The sequence below is a fragment of the Bombus flavifrons genome, chromosome 5, assembly GCF_040668555.2.
Source record: "Bombus flavifrons isolate JBK064 chromosome 5, iyBomFlav1_principal, whole genome shotgun sequence".
In the NCBI taxonomy this organism is placed as follows: Eukaryota; Metazoa; Arthropoda; class Insecta; order Hymenoptera; family Apidae; genus Bombus; species Bombus flavifrons.
Window position 1 is genome coordinate 15359787 of NC_138446.1, and position 18653 is coordinate 15378439.

The 18653-nt window shown below is 41.2% G+C and overlaps 1 protein-coding gene across 3 annotated transcripts in view; it reads right to left on the reverse strand.

Annotated features, from left to right (window-relative positions):
• Nucleotides 1–17247, reverse strand: part of LOC138179829 (ras-related protein Rap-1) — a 28496-nt gene extending 11249 nt beyond the window's left edge. Inside the window, exons 1-2 of one of the 3 annotated variants that reach the window (XM_069112987.1) lie at nucleotides 1206–1362; nucleotides 511–647 (exon numbers count right to left, since the gene is read on the reverse strand). The gene's annotated coding sequence lies outside the window, so the exon portion shown is untranslated. Of the gene's footprint in view, nucleotides 1–510; nucleotides 648–1205; nucleotides 1365–16933 lie in introns of those variants that run through there. The other 2 variants (XM_069112989.1, XM_069112988.1) reach the window with 2 other exon arrangements.
• Between the last annotated feature and the right edge of the window lie 1406 nt (nucleotides 17248–18653).

Below are 18653 nucleotides of genomic sequence, written 5' to 3' on the forward strand. Positions count from 1 at the left end.
TAATCACAGCGTGTGCGAGGAAAAACACAGAGAGGAAGAGCAAGGGCGGTGAAATTACAAGTTGAACCACGTGGGGTCGAAGAATAACAAGATCCGTCAAGGCATCGGGAGCGCGTTTCCTCGAACGATATTTTCCTCGTGCTGACTTGGCTAGCTTATTCCACGTCCGACGGCGTTCAATTCAAGCATTCGTTCGAAAGTAACTCGTGGAGGAAGCGAGACGATCCTTACGGTGACATATTCTTATATTGGTAACGCGATGTCGAAGAGTGAAGAGAGAATGAGCTCGTCGAGGGCCGAAATAAGGAAAGACGATAAAGGAGAAACAGAGCGAGAAATAGAGCGAGCAAAGGAGAGGAGAAAGAGGAAGAAATAAAGAAAGAAGGGGGCGTGTGTCTAGAGTTTCCGACTCGACGGGACGCCAAAGTCGTGTCTATGGGGGAAAAACTAGCAAAACCGAAAGGGAATCGCGCCCCTCTTGCTCGTCGACATTGGCGACGTCGTACTCACCGCCCTTACTCCAACTCGTCTGAACTGGATCGGTGCAATACGACGAAACCCGACAGCATGGAGCCGGCTAGTTCCGACTGACTTCCCGGTCGTTGCTCCACTTTCCTCGTGCACGCATTCACCGCCTCACAACCATTCTATATCCACACACATAGTCGGCTGATTATCGTCCAATACTAGATTCCACCGCGCGCGTACACACACCCTCTTTCTCTCTCCCTCTCTACGTACTACGTATCCGTATGACGCGATGATATGGCGGTATTTGAGTACACGTAACGACGCATCGAAACCTGACCGGTCGCTCGTGTTTCATTCTGCGCGATCCAGTCAACTTCGGTAACAAAATTCACTCGTCATTCGCCGTCATTGATCATCCAGAACACATGCCGTGCGCGTACGAAGGGTGGACGTTTCGAGAGAAACCGGCCAGATCGTGTATGAGTTATGCGCGTTCGTTGCCAACCGTTGGCCAGCTTCCGAAAGCCACGACACGTTGCTTTTCGTTGACCTTAATGTACCGGACAACCGCGATATTAATGGAGCATTCTTCGCGAAGACAACGAGGTTGTTGACTACGGGTCGGACGTACGATGGCTACTATTTTAGTCAACGTCGTCTTCCGGAACACGCGTCATGGAAAGTTGTTGCGTTTATCGTTCCCATTTCTCAACGAGGTTCAGCTTTATAGATACCATTACAGTCCCTTAACAAAAGTAACTTCTTTCTTCGAGAAAGCCTCTTTGTCCTTTCCTGTGGCCTTGTTTCGTGCGATGTTGAATAAAATACACGCACAAGTTATGTAAACGTGGCCAGAGCGATACGCGTGTGTCGACCACACCTTTACAAATGTGCGGTCGCGTCGCGTCATTGCTCGCACAATTTTCTCAACAGCGATCGGTGTATGCTCGTAAGTAAACAAACGTGAATGTCAGTCACGCTGTTGACTACACGAATGTATGTATGCGTGCGTTTGTTCGATAGCGGAGACATTTTGGGAGCACTAAACATACTTGGTACTCCTTCCTTCTCTCTTTCTCTCTCTAGCCGTCTTCCTCTACAATCTTGACACGCAAGAAATTTACTATTGCCTTCGACCGAACTCGGTCCAACTGGGACGTTCAGGGCGTTACTCTGGTTTTGGTCGATGTTTTGGTGTCGCTGACGCCACCGCCGTCCCTCGGCCCGCGTCGTCGAACACAACATTAATGGTACGAACGGTATTTCCTCTTCGCCACTGAGGAGACGCTTCTTCGACAGCGAGGATATTCGCGATGAATTACGAGGCTTTTTCGGTACGAGCATCATCGTCCCGTTGCGTTTATTGGTGATCGTTGCGTTTACGAGCGGCCACGGCAATTTACAACGCGACGTTTGTCATGAGATTCGGGCTGTGGATTGTATCGAGGATCGTAGCCAGATCCGCGCGTGCTTCTTGCATATTCTGGAAGTATTCTAACAAGATGGAAAGCAATTGCTCTAGTTTCGTTGGCCTGTTTAGTTAGTCGATGCTGAAGCAAGCCGTCTCAGTTCGATGCTAATGACGTCGACGATGGTTTAAAACTACTTTTTGGACGAGTGACATATGTTTCGAGGGAGATTGATAAATATGTTACTTCTGATTGATGGATGAGTCGCTTCTTCTTCTTCTTGAGCATCGATACACTGCCCTCTTATTCCTTTTTGCTAACTTCTTTATCGTTTCAAAACAGAGTTTAATGTTTCAAAAAGACATTCTCGTACGTCATCAAGATCGATTTCTTATCAGGAATTATCTCCAAAACGAAATCTCTGCTCGCACCATTGTGGAGGAACGTTCCTTTCAGAACATTGCGATTTATAAACGTTAACCCGATGGATAAATCGAACCACCAAAAATTCATCTCCCGCTTGGCACTGACAAATAGCAGAAACGACATGTTTTCTCGATTCTAGGAGAACCGTAGATTCTGTCACGAGATTCGACGCGATGGTAAATACTGTTCCTTCCCATCAACGCCCATAGAAAAGGTTTCTCCTCGAGTGATTCGACGTTCCCTCCCGTCCCGTAAGACAGTTTCGAAGAAACGAAAGATTGTTAGAACAAGTAGGGACATAAAGAAGAAATTCGTTTTCTCTCCGTAACCCTTGAAGATGAGCTTTTGATAGGTTCTCGTACTGTGTTGATTCGTGGTATTGAAATACACAAACTTACGAATACGTGAGATTGGCGAAATTGGTTCAAATTGATGTTTTCCTTGCTTCCTATCGCCAGACATCGCAATTAACCCTTTGTATACTAAGGTAGAAGTCTTCTTGGTATAATATTTTTATCGCACGAATGTTTCTGTCGAGTCTGATGGACATTCTACCAGAAATCTTCGATCTTATTCGTCATGTTATGAGTCCTATAGTTTCTATTTTTATCTCTTGACATTTAAGTATAGTCTCTGGGAAGGAAAATAACAAACAGTAACTGACAATGTACCTAGCCCTTTGGTCTATCTTTAAATATAGATATTGTCTGAATAGTTTTATTAATCTATTACGATACGATGTAAATTTATTATCTAATCATTGAAAATAGTTGTGCATAGAAACGTATCGCTCGGAGGTGATGCGGAACTTCTCTACTTGTTTGCAAAAATTTTTATAACTGATCTTTCTCATAGGTTAGAACTATTTAATAACAAGATGCATAGAAAAATTGCTAAAAATATATATCTGACATTTACTCTGTCATTTGCTATTATTTTATTCTGTCGTTTACATATAGCACCTTAAAATATACTAAAGGTTAACGTATAAATATAACATGAATATCGGATCTTTGATTACCGATTAATTTGGTAAAATCGCAGAAGTGCATCGGCACAGATAAACAGAGGATTTGTAAAGCAGCAGACACTTGGATATAAACTAATCCCGATCTTCGAGAGTTTCAAAGAGGTCAGTAGTTCTCATACTAATCGCGAAGATTCTCTTAATACCACTGTCGCTCCATCGGTATACCTAGACTAGACTATTGGCCTAATAATACGCTTGAACGCCCGCTTGAATCGCTCTCTCGTGAGCTTGCATCGCCTAGTTTTGGCAAATCTTCCATTTGTATCTTCTGCAACGATCTCGAGGAACTTTTATATTCATGTTAAGTGAAATAGAAAAGTGTCTCTTATCTCGAGTTCGTGATTTATCTCGAGATTCTTGCGCTCATGTGTAATCTTCTTTGAACTGAATTTAAAAGCATCGATTATTCCGCACAAAGTTTTCTTTCTTTTATACAACTTTCTGTCTTAAAAAGGAACTTTTGTCTGTATCGTTTAACCCTGCTGTCTTCTTTCGATCATTTTCGGCCCGATTTAAGTTTGAGTAAAATAAGAAAGAACTGTTTGTTCTCTTTTTAATCCGATACTAAGCATTTCCTTTGAAACGTTTCAGAGCATAAAACGAGAATTCGAGAATTCCTCGACTCGATTTTATTCCAGCTGATCTTTCGTTCAGATACAAGAATCGAAATCCGACCGACTGATGTCGACCACTCGAAATTCTAGGTCTGCCAATAACATTGATTAAATTACAGAGGGAAAAAAGCAGGCTAGAATCCCAGCCATTTCTCCTCTGCCTAGATCCTTTCGATTCCCTCGAGTTTGTCCACGTAATTTCAAAAGTCTCCATCCCATGACGTTCGATACTTACATCAGGAAAATTGTTTTACGAGGTAGAAACACGTGGCTCGCGGTAGAGACGAACGTTTGTTAAACAATATGTCGCATCTGTGTTCCAATGTAGACACAGGAGAACGCACGTGACACTTGTTACCGCGTATTTGGGTTAAGCCGCGATAACGCAGGCGACGCGATGCTCGATAAGTGGTGAAGCAGCTCGCAACGACGCATAAATTTCAAATATCATTACGGGGTTAGTCGAGCGTCTCTTTACATCGACTATGGCCTCTTTCCTTGTGATAAGTCGGGGAAAAAATCGTATCTCATTAAAAAAACACGGCGCCAACCGCTCGTTAAAGGGTGTCGACCTGTGAAACTTCGAAACAGCATCGTAATATACGCGTCGTTTCCACGAAGGGTTACAATTATAACGATGACGAGCTGTCCACTCACGAGGACAATTACACGTAGTCGAGCGGAATTCGTGATATTTTTCTCGACATTAACTGTAACGTTTATTACAAAATACGTGCTTGTTTCAATTTTAAGTCTGAATTTTACTCTTCTATTTTTACAGCTCGTATTCGAAAAGGGTTCATCGAAGAATGATCGATTTCATTTACGAGTTTCATCGTGAGAAAGTCTGCAGATTTGATAAAATTATTTTCTCTTTATCGGATAGCTCGTTGGCGACATTATTAGGTAATTTAATAATACAGTAAAAAAGTAATTTCACAAAGACGCGTCTCAGATTCTATTCAATTTTTCTTCCCACGACTTTTAATATCCGCTTGCTTCGATTAACAATGAAGCAAACTTTAATTCCCTTGTGCAGCTTGAGTACAAGTTCTCGCGATAACGTGAATCTTAATGTCTACTTTCCATAATTCATTTCTCCACGGCGCCAGTGCCGGGTTCTGATCGGTCCCGTGCGTTCGACTCTCGCACACAAATCCGATCGATTTCAATTTCCACGTTCGTTTGGTTCGTGGAGACCGTGTCTTGGTCTTGATGCGCAGAGGCGTTACGTCGAATACGAAGAATCGGGGTCAACGAAAGAAGTACGGAAATGCAAACCGAATCGTGAGTTGGGACAGCAATATTCCAGTGGAGTAGAGGCGGGATGCGACCGGGGCAAACGATTTCTCGCGACAAAATCCGCTTTCGAGAGTAAACAATGAAGAGATCGTGAGTTGAATGTGAAGTTCGACCGTGACACGAAAATCCTCGGAACTCGCGTTTACGAATTTGTATCGTTTACACTTTAAACATTGTTCTGTAGGTTTAACGATTTCATCGAGTCAAGAACTTCGCAATGGAATTAGTTGTCGGAAGCCAACGACATTACTTTATAGCTTTTTCGAATATCGTTCGCGAGTTTTCTGATATCGACGCAAAACATGGCAAAGTAGCTTCGAAAATAGGATGACGAAGGAACCGGAGAAAAATTGCCGCGTTATAGTCGGTATTTTGTGGCGAAACAATGTCAGAGAGGAAATAAACCACGATCGAAGATAGAGAATGGGCTACAAATACAAATGAGGCGGTGAAACCACCGTGGCGAGAATATCTTTTTAAAGTTCGATGAAGATCGACCGGTGGGTTCGTTTGGGTGGACAGAATGTACGGAGGAAGATAAACCGTGCAATCTTCTGCGACACGCGAAATCCATTGTACGAGAGAAATCGTCGAACGTTCTATTCTTCGCTTAGCGTCTGCAAATTCCTTGCCCGTAGGATGTCTTTTTCTCTTGCCACGCGAAATTTATTCAACGATGTTTTCTCTCGAAAAGTCTGCCGAATAAGCAGAAAAATTTCGTTCACTGTTACGTCACGATAAACATCCCTCATCGATATTCCAGACAAACGATCGCAGTTCGCGAGAACAAGATTCATCAGCCGTGAATAATATTTCATACAAAAATCGACCGAGTTAAAAGTTTGTTAAAAAATAATTTGCACGAGTTATCGCGCGATCATTCATACGGGTTATAATTGAAAAGCTTTCATAAAAAATTGATTTTTTAGCCATGTGGAAACAATCCGTTTAACGCACTTGTTCCGTGGGATTAATTTTCAAACGGGCATTAAACTGAACGTAGATCACTTTTCTTTTTTTTTTTTTTTTTAATTCGTATTGATAGTCGATTATGGAGTGTAGCGCTACGAGTTGACGGAGAATTTGGCGGAAATAATATCGGTTTCGATTAAAGATTTCAGTGGATTTCGACGTGCATTTGCGCGATCGGAGATTGAAGCGTTTACTGATCGAGATGAGATTGCATACAACGAACGCAATTTGTATAGTACAGTTTGTCATCTTCTGTGGGGATGTCTGATCGATTTTGTATTAAACGATGATGTCCCCGTGTAATTTCGTTTATGTGTTCAAATTGTGGCGCGTTTGGCGAATTATGTTTAGTTAGGCCAGTAATGTTATTATCGATTAAACATTCGAGAGGCAAATAATAACTCGTAAGATTGGCAAAAATCGGAGAGATATTTTCAAATATAATAACGTGTTAAAGTGATTACTGAATCGTGCAATTATTTATCGCATTAATGTAATATTCATCGAGTGAAAATAAAGCGAACATAATCAACAACGTATTAAATCCGTGTCGCGTTAATTTGCAAATTGCCAGAGTAATAAATTGCTAGGATAAGTAATTCAAACTTCGGCATGTGGAACGGTGGGAAATTCACGGAGTTTCGTTTTAGTGGTTTACTTCCAGCCAAGTACTTCGTGTACCAAATTTTCCTATTAAGGCCCGCCGTTTAATATGACTTTATCTTTTCGGAAGGAGAGAAATCTCCGTTACGGACGTTCTTCTCATTTAGAGAGTCTTCTTAGCGGCTTAACGATTTACACGCAGAAGAGTTTATCTTCTAGTGCACCATCGTGGCATTGTACTTTCCACTACATTATCGCTCGTTTAAATCGGATGGAATCTTCGGAAACTATATAAATTGATCCTGCCGCTGAAGCTTACGCGCTATCGAGTCGAAAGTAATTCAAATTCCAATGTTCATTCGCCAGGTACACGTGTACTTGGTTGTTTAAAACTTAAAGCAGGCTCGCAACGAGAATGTAAATACGACGGGGTACCATATCCATTCAAATTTTCGCGGTTTAGTACCGCGAAATTGTAAATTGTACTTTGCTCAATGAATATATGCGTTGAAAGCATGAACCAGAACAACGTTATTTATCTGGGCAGGATATTACAGCACGCGCTATCGATTCTTATACATTCGATACAATCTGTTAACCTTTCCCTTGCCCCATTCGCGGGTGAAAATGAAATTTTAATCCGACTATCAACCCATCTTTACCAGATATTGAACGTTTCTTTGGAAGCCGGGTAAAATCGAATTTTCCCTACTTATCGATATCTGTGTATCCAGTTACACGTCATCAAAGAGTTATTAATCCCAGCCGATAGACGCCCGGTTTATCGCGATGCAGCCATTCATCGCGCAAAACAGTAAGCCTCGGATACGAGAACCGTAAAAAAGAGACGAATACCTAGCAAACGTCCAGCCAGTTATTTCACGATACTAAGAAACATTTAATCCTAACGTAGTATGGCGTGAAATATTTCCTGCTAACGAGATCTTGTAACGCTCTATGACACTACGTTACAGTTTATATCAGCAGGCACAAATATGTACTTTTGATCCAAAACTTCGCCTACAGCTAAAACGAGCAGATAATTGCCATGCTAGGAAAAACAACAGTTGTACTAAAAAATAGTATTACTTGTATAGTACGTATGCCTCACGCTAGTAAAATACCAGTTTACTCGCAACGGTAAAAAAGATAGTTACACAAAAAGTCAAACAAACAGAAATCTCTTCTATCGAATAAAAACGATTACAAGATTCTAAATCGTAAAAGAAAACTTCTTTCTTCGTTGGATCTTTTGAATTAGCTGTATCACGGAAAGCCTATTCACAAGGTTAACGTGATTGGTCACAAAATGGCAACGAAAATTTGACCAATGTTTCTTCTCTACGTCTGAAGTTGGATCGGAGAATAATTGGAAGGTGCATGAAAAGTATTTTCCCGATTATCGTTCGTTATATCGTTCCATTGGCCGAATAATTCGCGATGCTAAGAGAAGAAGGCGCCGCAAAGCCCGTCGTAAATTCAAAAATCGACCCATTCACGGACGAGTTCCTCGAGCAATCGACGTAAGAGCTTCTCGCGGGACACAAACCGCTGCCTGATATTTCCGAAACTTTGCAACGTCGTGGAACTTCCGCTATGTCTTTGCGCCTCGTGATCGTATTTTACCGATTGTAAAGCTACGATAGAGAAGATTTTCAGGTTAATTACCTGTTGATTAGCCGTTTCTTCAGGCGGTTTTCTTAGAAAAACTGCGTAATCAAAAACGAGTCCAAAAATGTTTCGATGTTTGGCACTCGATTCTTTAAATCGACGTGACCATTTCCATGACCATTTTCATGAATGCTTATAAAACTACGTTTAAAGAGTCTTTATCTCGTTGTTATTCTGTGTTGAAAGATTAAACGGCTAGGAAATGAAAAAAGGCGAGAATCCGTATAACGCGATCATTCTTCACTGACAAAGTTTCAACAGCTGCCGCACGACAAATCGTTCGCTGTCGCGTTGATTCAAAAGCGATTTCTCATTGAGCGAATTTCCGGCTTGAATTTCGTCGTAGCGTTATGAAACGTCGCTAACGTCGCGTGAAAACAGTCGGGTATTTTACGCCGTATCTTTCTACGTGGAAATAGAATCTATTGTTCCATTATGCCGAATGATTTTTTGCACGTTTATTTTTTTCGTCGATGTTCGTACATGAATGATTTATCAGTTCGCGCGTTAATTAAACACAAACTGACTGATAATTAAATCGCTAAATCGTTAATTCGTTATGTCGTTGTGGAATTTTTTCCTCCTGCCTATAACGGATATGACGCCATTAACCGGATATTTTGAGAGATTTAACCGCACGGATTAAGAATGTTATAAAAAAAAAAAAAAAAAAAGAAAAAATGGCATCCTCGGTTTAATCATCGTCCCTATTTGAAGAACGTAGTTACTTAATTGCTTGGAGCCGTATTTAGGAACCTCCGAGAATGAAGATTATACACCCAGAAAAGAAAGAAGTTGGAAAATTGCGTTGCCATTTCATGTCACCCTGTGAATTGTAAGGTAGAGATACGATTGATTTACACTTCTAACAAGTTGCGTACTCTCGGGATAGACCGGCGCAAGTTTCAATTAAAAAAATTGTTACCGATGAACCTCACTTATAAGTTGTTACAAAGTCTGCGGCGCGAAAGTGGATCACGCAACACTCGCTGTAATAATAGAAGGTGCGCGGCGCGAAATTAATCTTGTGTCTCCGGCGGTGCTATAATTAAACTAGAGATACATGGTTGGAAAAAGTGGCGCGATTATCGAGCAATTATTATCGCGTTGCAAGAAACACTTTCTTCTTCCTGTCTCAGCCAGAGTTCATCTCAGTTGGTTTTCTTGCCTTCTCGTTCTATCAAATTGCCTCGTTTGGAGCAACGCTGTCCTCAAGCGCAAGTTCTTACGCGATTTCTTTCGATTCACGGCTCGCGTCGTTACGAAGTTACTCAGAGCGGAATCACGCGAGTAGAAGATAGTTGGAGCGGGTATACGCGAGCTCTAGCGGATCAAAGCGGATTGTAGGAGCAAGTCGGAGCGAACTGCAGCTGGCTAGAGGAGGATAATGCGAATCGAATAGCTGAACCAGATAAATGCAAGAGCTACGGGGAACGAAGCCGCGAACCTTATAACGTATTCCTGATGAATCTGCAATCTTGAAACAGCGAAATTTCCGATGCGGAGCACGCTATCTATCCGGTTGAAGTTGTAGAGAAGCAGGCAAACCCGGCGAATCGATGTTCAAAGGAGACAGAATCGAGAACCGCGAGACAGATCAATCTTTTTCGAAGCGGCTCGAAAGCAACGATGCAAGAGTGCGAAGCGAGGATATGAAAAATGAAAGGTGGGAGAAGAATTATCCGGCAAACGCGATTTCAATTTCCGAATATCCGACTGCAAGTTTTCAATGCGATTCTACTGAAAATCCATATTTTTACTTCTTTCAAAATATTTGATTCTCTATTCTTCCTACGCTTCGTCGTTTGTAAAAATATGTGATATTTTCGTGGAAATTGAAAATATTCGACATCGAAATTCGTTCCTCTATATGTATTAGGCTACACGAATAGGTGGTATATCTACTGCTTAGTTGGCGAAATACTAGTCACATCCGTGGCTAACCGCAGGAGAAATTAGATATCTGCCGTAACCATCGTACCATAATTATTTTTCTAACGCGACGATATCGCCCTAACATGCGACGGGCAAAGGGAGAAAGACATTATTCTTTTTAACGCGAAACCCCTTACCTAGTTCGTATATTTTATGCATTCGCTGGATCGCCGCGCCCGTCCTAAGTAAATTTCTGCGAGTATTCACCGACCAAAATGTTATCCATTCAACGAAAATCTAATTTCTCAGTCGGCCAAAATTCGTTGGTTTTGGTGGCGAGCCATCCTTCCCAACTACTTTTCTTTCGAAAAGTACACAGGAATCGATTGATAAACCGTATACCGACCCTAAGTAAATTTTCTCGAGCGGTACCTAATCCGCGATCCAAAGTAAAATTCGATCCGCTATACCGAGGCAACGTTCTAATTCTCAATTTGTAATTCGGTCTTTTAAACCGGTTCCAGAATGAATCAACATCGTTCCTTCTTTCAAAAAATTCATAGAGACAAAGCAATTTCGATTAAATCCATTTTCCAGTCTTTGCAAATGTAAATGTGATATAGAGAATTCACTTTTAATAGAATTGAAAGAACATCTAAAAAAAAAAAAAAGAAAAAAAAAAGAAGAAATCGCTGAACAAAGAAATCATTATTTTCAAAGGATTTACAATATAAATGACCAGCTATGTAACTTCTTTTCCCCCGTTTAGTGGCTTAATAGAATCATATGCAACGAAGCATTCTGAATTGTAATGGAATGGGACGACCAGTCGTATGATTCTAACACCTTACGAGTGCATAAATGTTAACTAACTGTAATAATCGTGGATGATTATACCAAATAAAGAAACCACATTTCGTATTTCAATAAGTCTCATAAGATCATGAAACTCTTTTTACGCCCACAGAGATCAGAGGTAAATCGATCTGTATGGCCTTCTATCTCCTCCCAAGTCCTATCTTTTCGTCGTCATGTTGCTCCGTGCAATCGATAGCAGTGTCCGCGCGTAGAGTGCACGAAGTTAAACATTATTATCGATAGTGGTCCCCTCATCCCTCGTTTCGTTGCGTCTAGCGTGCAACGTTAATTGGTCGTGCACGTACATCCTGTGGGTTTATGGTTAGAAAGGCGTCCGCTCGCTGTCCTTGCCGAGTCGCTCTCACAACTGTTTCCCGACGACAGCGTCCTCAACGAACCGTGTTTCACGGACTTATTGTTCCGGGTTGATGCGACCGAATCGCAATTAATCGTTACTGTTGCGAACAATATTCCACGAATTCGAATTGTATACTGTTGTTATTGTTTAACCACGTTTCGGGTCGCAGTCGAGTAGAATGCGGTTTGCCTGGCGCGAAACTAATTACCTCTATTTTCATAGTACCTTAGAAATAGTAAGAGAACGTGTACGGAGTTTAAAGTGCTAGAAGTCGTGAGTTAGTGGGAAAGATGTTCGGTTTTTTCTGTTCAGATCTTAAGATCTTGAGGTGTTCTTATTTAAATCCACGGTAGTTCCTTTTACGAAGTTATATAAAAGAAGTTGCTGCGATAAATAATTTAGCAGATTCCCTGGTGATAAATGAAGGGTGCAAACTTATCCGAGACCTTTGGGAAGGTATGGAACTCTTGCTAAATATAAAGATATACAGACGTTAATAGAGTTGCTCGTTCTTAATGGCGCACGAACATGCAAAGGGTGAATGCAATTAGATCCTTCGCAGTACTCAAATCGAAATATTCGTAGATTTATGTTTAAGAGTTTTTGAACGTAAGAATATTACATGATCATAAATCAAAATCGTATATAATATTCTGACATTGTGCGTTATAATAAAGAATATTATATAATACGTATCGTATAAATGAGATATTCGCGTGCGTTGTCGCTGCTTGCGCGTTTAATTTACACGGCCAGTTATTGACCAATGCTCTAACCTTTATCGTTTGTCACCTTGCCTTGCAGCAAATGCAATTTGCCGAAACGATCATTGTGTAATATCAGCTGGAATGAGCTATGTACCAGAATGATGTTACCTGAACCAAGATCTAACCTCGTTACAATTTGCCGCGATCATTATAGGACATCGTCGCTTCACTCGGATGCAACAGATGTCTCGCGAAAACCTATGAATATATCATCGGTTAGCTCGATCCAATTAATGCGCTTATCCTGAAAGATTACGTATCGCGTAATTCCTATACCTACGTTGAATAATTGAATATCAAAGTAGTGACACCGAAATGCACAATGACGCACCATGGTGTCATAATCAAAGCTTCAATCTGTCGCACGAATCACATGTAATCTCCTTTGAACATATAATTTACAATTTAGATCTCCGACAATAAGATCAGTACGTATGTCTAAATTAAATACTTTATTTCAGGAAATTTATATTACACTCGCGAAGTAATTTCGAGTTCTAAATTTACAATGTACACATACTCAATATTCAATGAAATGCAAAAATATTCAACAACTTTGCACATCTTTCATAAATGTATTGTGTGTATTATCCGAAACATTCCGAAATTTCATTAGTATTGTTACCAAGCCCGGCCATCATGATTATATTGGTAAAGTTTGAAACAAGTCTAACAATGTATATAAAACTCGCAAGACGTTCAGTATAACGATTATGTACAAGTATAACAAGTATAACAATTTTATAAAATATATATTTGCAGTAAATACCAGATTAGTTTCGAATACCGATGTAATCATGGCAGTCTTGTCTTATTACGCTAATGTAATTTCAAAATGTTTTATACGACACTTAGGACGTGGACAGAAAAGCTTTCTACGCTATCTTCCACGGTGCATATCTTCAAATTAAATCACTTAATTTGGACACTCTGTATGAACTATGAAGTTGCAGTTAAATGTGATGCAGGTCAACTGTCGACACGGTTGCACAGCAATGGTGAATTACACTTGCGAAGGATGCAGTTGGCAGCGAGGAAAGCGTATTCGACACGTTCTCGCGCGTGCTCTTTCGCGGTTTGCGGCTCGTGACACGAGACCTCTTGCCTCTAGGCCTTGGGACCTATAGCCTGGAGTTATTCAGTCCAGGCGTCGTTACGGGAAACAGAGAATGGGGTAAAATCTGCTCGAAACCACCACCGCGGACAAAGGGAGACACCGAGTAGTTGAGCGACACGACGCGCATAAGTAGGAACACAATGCGTAGACGAACGTTAAACCGTCAACTAATTAATTTGCGGCGAGTAAAAACGAACAACGTTATTCCAGTCACACACTGAATATATCGCAAGAGATGCTGGAAATAGAACAAAATTAGGACGAGCTTTTATAAAACAATGGGAGCGAAATTTTTGTTATTTAACACTGTGCGATTTTTAATTGTATTCGCTGTGGATCCGAGTTGGCATTTTTAGCTTATGTCTATGGTAATGACATGGGTCAAAGCGAATCAGAAAGTTCCAAAGTATTTCATATCGAACACATATCCTGCTGGTCAAATACATTTGCCATTTCTTGATATTCATCCCTGTTGTTCAAATTCGTGGATCCTAAATGAGGTAAAGTTTTTTCAGAATTTTCCATTAAATGTAACTAGCGAATGTGGCAATACCTGTGACCGGCGGAGTATATGATCAAATATGATAAATTTTCATTACTTGATGAAAGTCGGAGATCAACAAATACGTTAATTTTGGTAGAAAGAACATTAACCATAGACACCGTGAAATCGTGTTGCTACCATTCGCAGGAAAGCTTCAAAGTGTCGTAGAATAAACATAATTAGAATAAGAAACCCGTGAAACGTATTATCTCGTATCCACTATGTTCGTCGTCCTCGAGAAACTTGTTTCGAGTTCCGGCCAGGCGATAATAGTCGTCACGATAATTGTACGAAAACTTTCCATGAATTTTTCGGTCGTGTTTTCAGACTTGGAACGAATGGGCAGTTTCGATATTCTGCCAAACTTCCTGACAGTTAATTATCGCGTTCTATCGCGATCACGAGCCACACTTTGGAAAACAAAACAAACAAAATACGACGTTCTCGATCGTCGAGCTCGCTGAAAACAACTACCCAGATTCTAAATTTAATCTTATTTATAGCTCTTACAGCTATTTTCCGCGGGTAATTCTCTTTTTGCAAACGTGAGCTTGGAATTATCCAGCGAATTTGCATGTTAGGCGACTGCTCTCGGGCGCAGAGTTTATATTGTTTCACCGTGCAATTTTATCCGGGAAGAAATGTACATTGTCCAGGAACAACAGGTAGAAATTCCTAAACATTTTCTGCTTATTTGGACGTACGTAATTTATAATCAAAATAGCTTTTTTGGATGTCTAAGAAAATTTTGTAAAACCTTTTTCGAGAATAATATGATTTCATGAGACGTTCGTAAGATGGAGCGGTCGTAAAAGAAGCTAAGTAATGAATTTAATAAAGAAAAGTAAATTTCTACCTTTTGTCAATGTTTTCACGCGAAAGTTTATAGCAACACGTGACATGTTTCCCGCATGTTCCACTTTTTGACAAAATCACATTTCGAGATCGCCATTTTTTCGCGACATCGCGATCATAGTTCAATGCCATGTTTATGGAACAACGAAATCAGTCTGAAACCCAAAACGTTGGTAAAAAACGGCAATTGATCTTGTCATGGTAAAATGGAAATTGCTTTTAAAGAACCCGCAAATGTGGATCATTTTTCTAGAGAACTTCGATTGATATGAAACCTGACCTAAAATACGGTTCTCGGCCATAAATATTCCCGTTGCTTGCACATCTATCATTCAAAACGAAACGAGGATGCTCGTGAATCTATTGTATGAAATCGAACAACGATGGGCGAAGTACGTGTCGTTAAAAGTGGCACGCGTGCGTTCGCGGGGATTCTGCTGGAGTCGCGGTCTGAAAGGACTTTGGTAAATGGCGCAATCTACCGCGCCATTTCCGACACCTGACGGAACAGTTGCACAGATAAAGCCGAAAGGGAACAAGGAAACATCGACGTGGGATATGCCGATAACCTGCTACGTTGTATCGAAATTCGTATGTGTTTCTTCGTGTCGTTTCAGGAGAAGGGAATGCGAAGTACGAACTACAAACTCACGTTTAATAGGCAAATTACTTTCGGAAAGCTGAGATTTTAATCAGACTACGATCAAGAGAAAACTCAAAGGAGTTCTTCAGACAGACTACGTGTGCAATGGGTTTAATAACGATGAAATTTACAGCCGCTTTGTAGGCAATAAATGGAAGTCGGATCGTTATTAAAGCAACTAGAAAGCATAGTGTCTCGCGCTCGCACCTTATCGCGATGGAAGCTATATCTGTAAATAGAGTTTTCGAGGGACCAATGGGATGTTTACCGACTTTCCCGTCTTACATTAATTTCGTTCCTTGATACACAGAAGCGACAAGCTCTCCTTCGTTCATCGTTCTCGTTATTTTGGGAGAATGAATCGAGAGCGTTGCAATGAAAAGAACGAACCGAAATTGAAGCGCTGATGAGATAACCAACCGTTGATGGAAATCCGCCTCCGAGCGGAAAGATATGTACTTCGATACGAGAAACTTTCATTAGGTTTTAATCGAAATTCAGGTTGTCTCAACCACGTCGTTTCAATACGCAGGTGTATCTGTGAAAATCTGCGTAGGAAGATTAGAGGTTACATCGCGTCAAGTGACGTAACGAGAATGCATGATCCACAATATCGGATGCGACAGCGTTAATATCGCATCAGATACACGTAGCTGTTCTCCAACTTGTCCAGCAGTTGCTCCTAATACGAAAGTAATCGAATCAACGAGTCACTGTTTTATGAAAATGTTTCGTGAATAACAGTTTTATAGGAGAATTGTCGTTTCCCTGTAGGCAAGACCTGACGTTTCGAGGTCTATGGAAGTTTCATTAAGATTCGTTGGAGTTTCTCAGCAAATACAATGGTTGCGATTTAATATTTCACGAAGCTTAGGTAATTCACATGTTGCCCAGAGGAGTTTGAGAATGTTTCCAGCACAGACCAGCCGGTCAAAGCACCGGCTGTTTTCACTGACGCCTATGCGGGTACATTGATGTACGTAGTTTGTCGAGCGATGCGATGAATCGGAGAACCTCGTTTCAGCGGAAAGACTATTAAAGGAACCCGTAGAGCGATGCTATCGAAATTATGACGAAACTTTCTAATGTTTGCAACCTCTTTCCGATTCAACGCTGATACTCCGCAAAACAAATATTTTTTAAGTACTTGAACGATATATTTGAACTAATATTTTAATCTATAGGTATTTTGATGTAAAATATCGTTTAAAATTCCAACGATAAGCAATCCGAGACATAGGTATGTACCTTACGAATCTTCCGCGTGTCAGGTCACGCACCCTCCCCCATTTCCGACCTCTTTGAAAATTCGTTTCAAACCTTCATCGAACACGATCCGCGTGTTATTCCTTATCTTTCACGAACGCGACAATCACCTTCGAAAATTTGTATGAAAATTCACCGTACGAAGAACTTACCTGGACGCAAGCTTCTGAGAAAAGAAGAAGAGCGCGATGGCTCGGTTAACAGGTGAAAACCGAGTGTAGATACGGAGCGCGGGAAAGCGGCCCCTCGTTGATCCGCCGGTAACTCGTGTTCGACGGTGCAGTGATTTGATTCGGCCGGGTGGATGGGTTGCTCGCAACGAGTTCAGGAAGAACGTTCGAGCGGGCGATGATGCGTTCGATAGGTTCGGTCGAAGGAAGCAGGTGAACGTGGATCGTGTCCTAGGTGGACCGACTCGTTGCTAGACGAACACAGCGTTGCGGACGAGCTAGCTCTGTCCGGTACTTCGGCACCGTGCCGGGTACTATCCTCGATGCTTTCAGTCGGCGTCTGCGCTCTTGTAACCTTCCGACCTTCTCTTCCACCTGCACACCCCCACCGAATACCCAGCGTATTTTAGACTGCAGCCGTGCTAGCTGCTTGTGTCGCTTCGTAGCCATCCGCTTCTACTTGTCTCTCTCTCTCTCTCTCTCTCCCTTGCTCCCTCTCTCTACCTTTTCCCTCCCCGTGTACCTGACTCCCTACCAAGCGCTAGAGCACCTGATGCTGCACCTGAGGTAGTAGGGTCAATGCTTCCGCTCTCTTATTCGGAAGGGCACCAGTCGGAATAACCTGTGGACCAATCTACGAGCGAAGAGTTGGCGTTTCTCCGTGCTGACGGTAATTACCACCGTTCATTCTGTGTTTGGAGAATATTTACTGGAAACTTAACGGTCACACTGCGGTCGTTGCGTGGATTACATATTTGGGAAAGATTATACCGTGTGTGGAGACGCGCGAATCGAAGGTGAACTATGGGAATATTTGACGAAATACGTGTGTTTAAGTCGTTGAATAAATTGTAAGGTACGTAACAGAGCTACGTTTGTTACTCTTGATATTTCTGACGAAGACCTTTATCCTGATATTTGATGAATGATAATTCTCATTTCATTATTTCATATTTCTGGTTGTTTCATTAATCTTTATTTTGTCAACGATTCGCTAATTATTTAGATTATTATTACGGTCGCTTTTAATTTTTCTGTACACACGTAGCACGCGGTTTTCAACTGTTAGTTAATACTACAACGTTGTATCATTTGCTTTAAAACATAAACATGCCCTGGTTTCTCTTCTCTTCCTTTCCCCCTTTGACGATATATGCGTATGTATATCCAGTAACACCCATGCATCCACGAAAACCTTTTCATATTTCGCTATCAAATAACATCATTCAATAAAAATACACGTTCCGAATTTTTAAATTACGATTCGATCTTTGGAACGTAATATCTCGAAAGAAAACCTGATTGTCGGTGTTTATCCTGAATTTAAGGCCAAACCAAATATTACCATCATTTGCAAATAAACGGTATCGTTCATCGAAAAATCGAGATACCAAAACGTATCGACTTTCTAGCTTTCTTCGAGATATTCCATACCCCGGGGAACTCGTCTAATCTACGCTGCTCGACACGAACCCGTCTCTCATGTCCAGCCTCTAAATAATAAATTCAAAGATTATCTATAAACCGATAGATTTTTTTGTCGTTTATACACCGATGGAAGTTAAGGTGAGCGCTTGCAGTCGCGGCACGAATGAAATTCAACTCGTGTTTCGCGACGAGCGCGTTCGCACGCAGCCGCTACTCCATTTACGTAGACGAACTAATCAAACTTCGGTGGCGAGCGTAAAACATGTCCATCCTC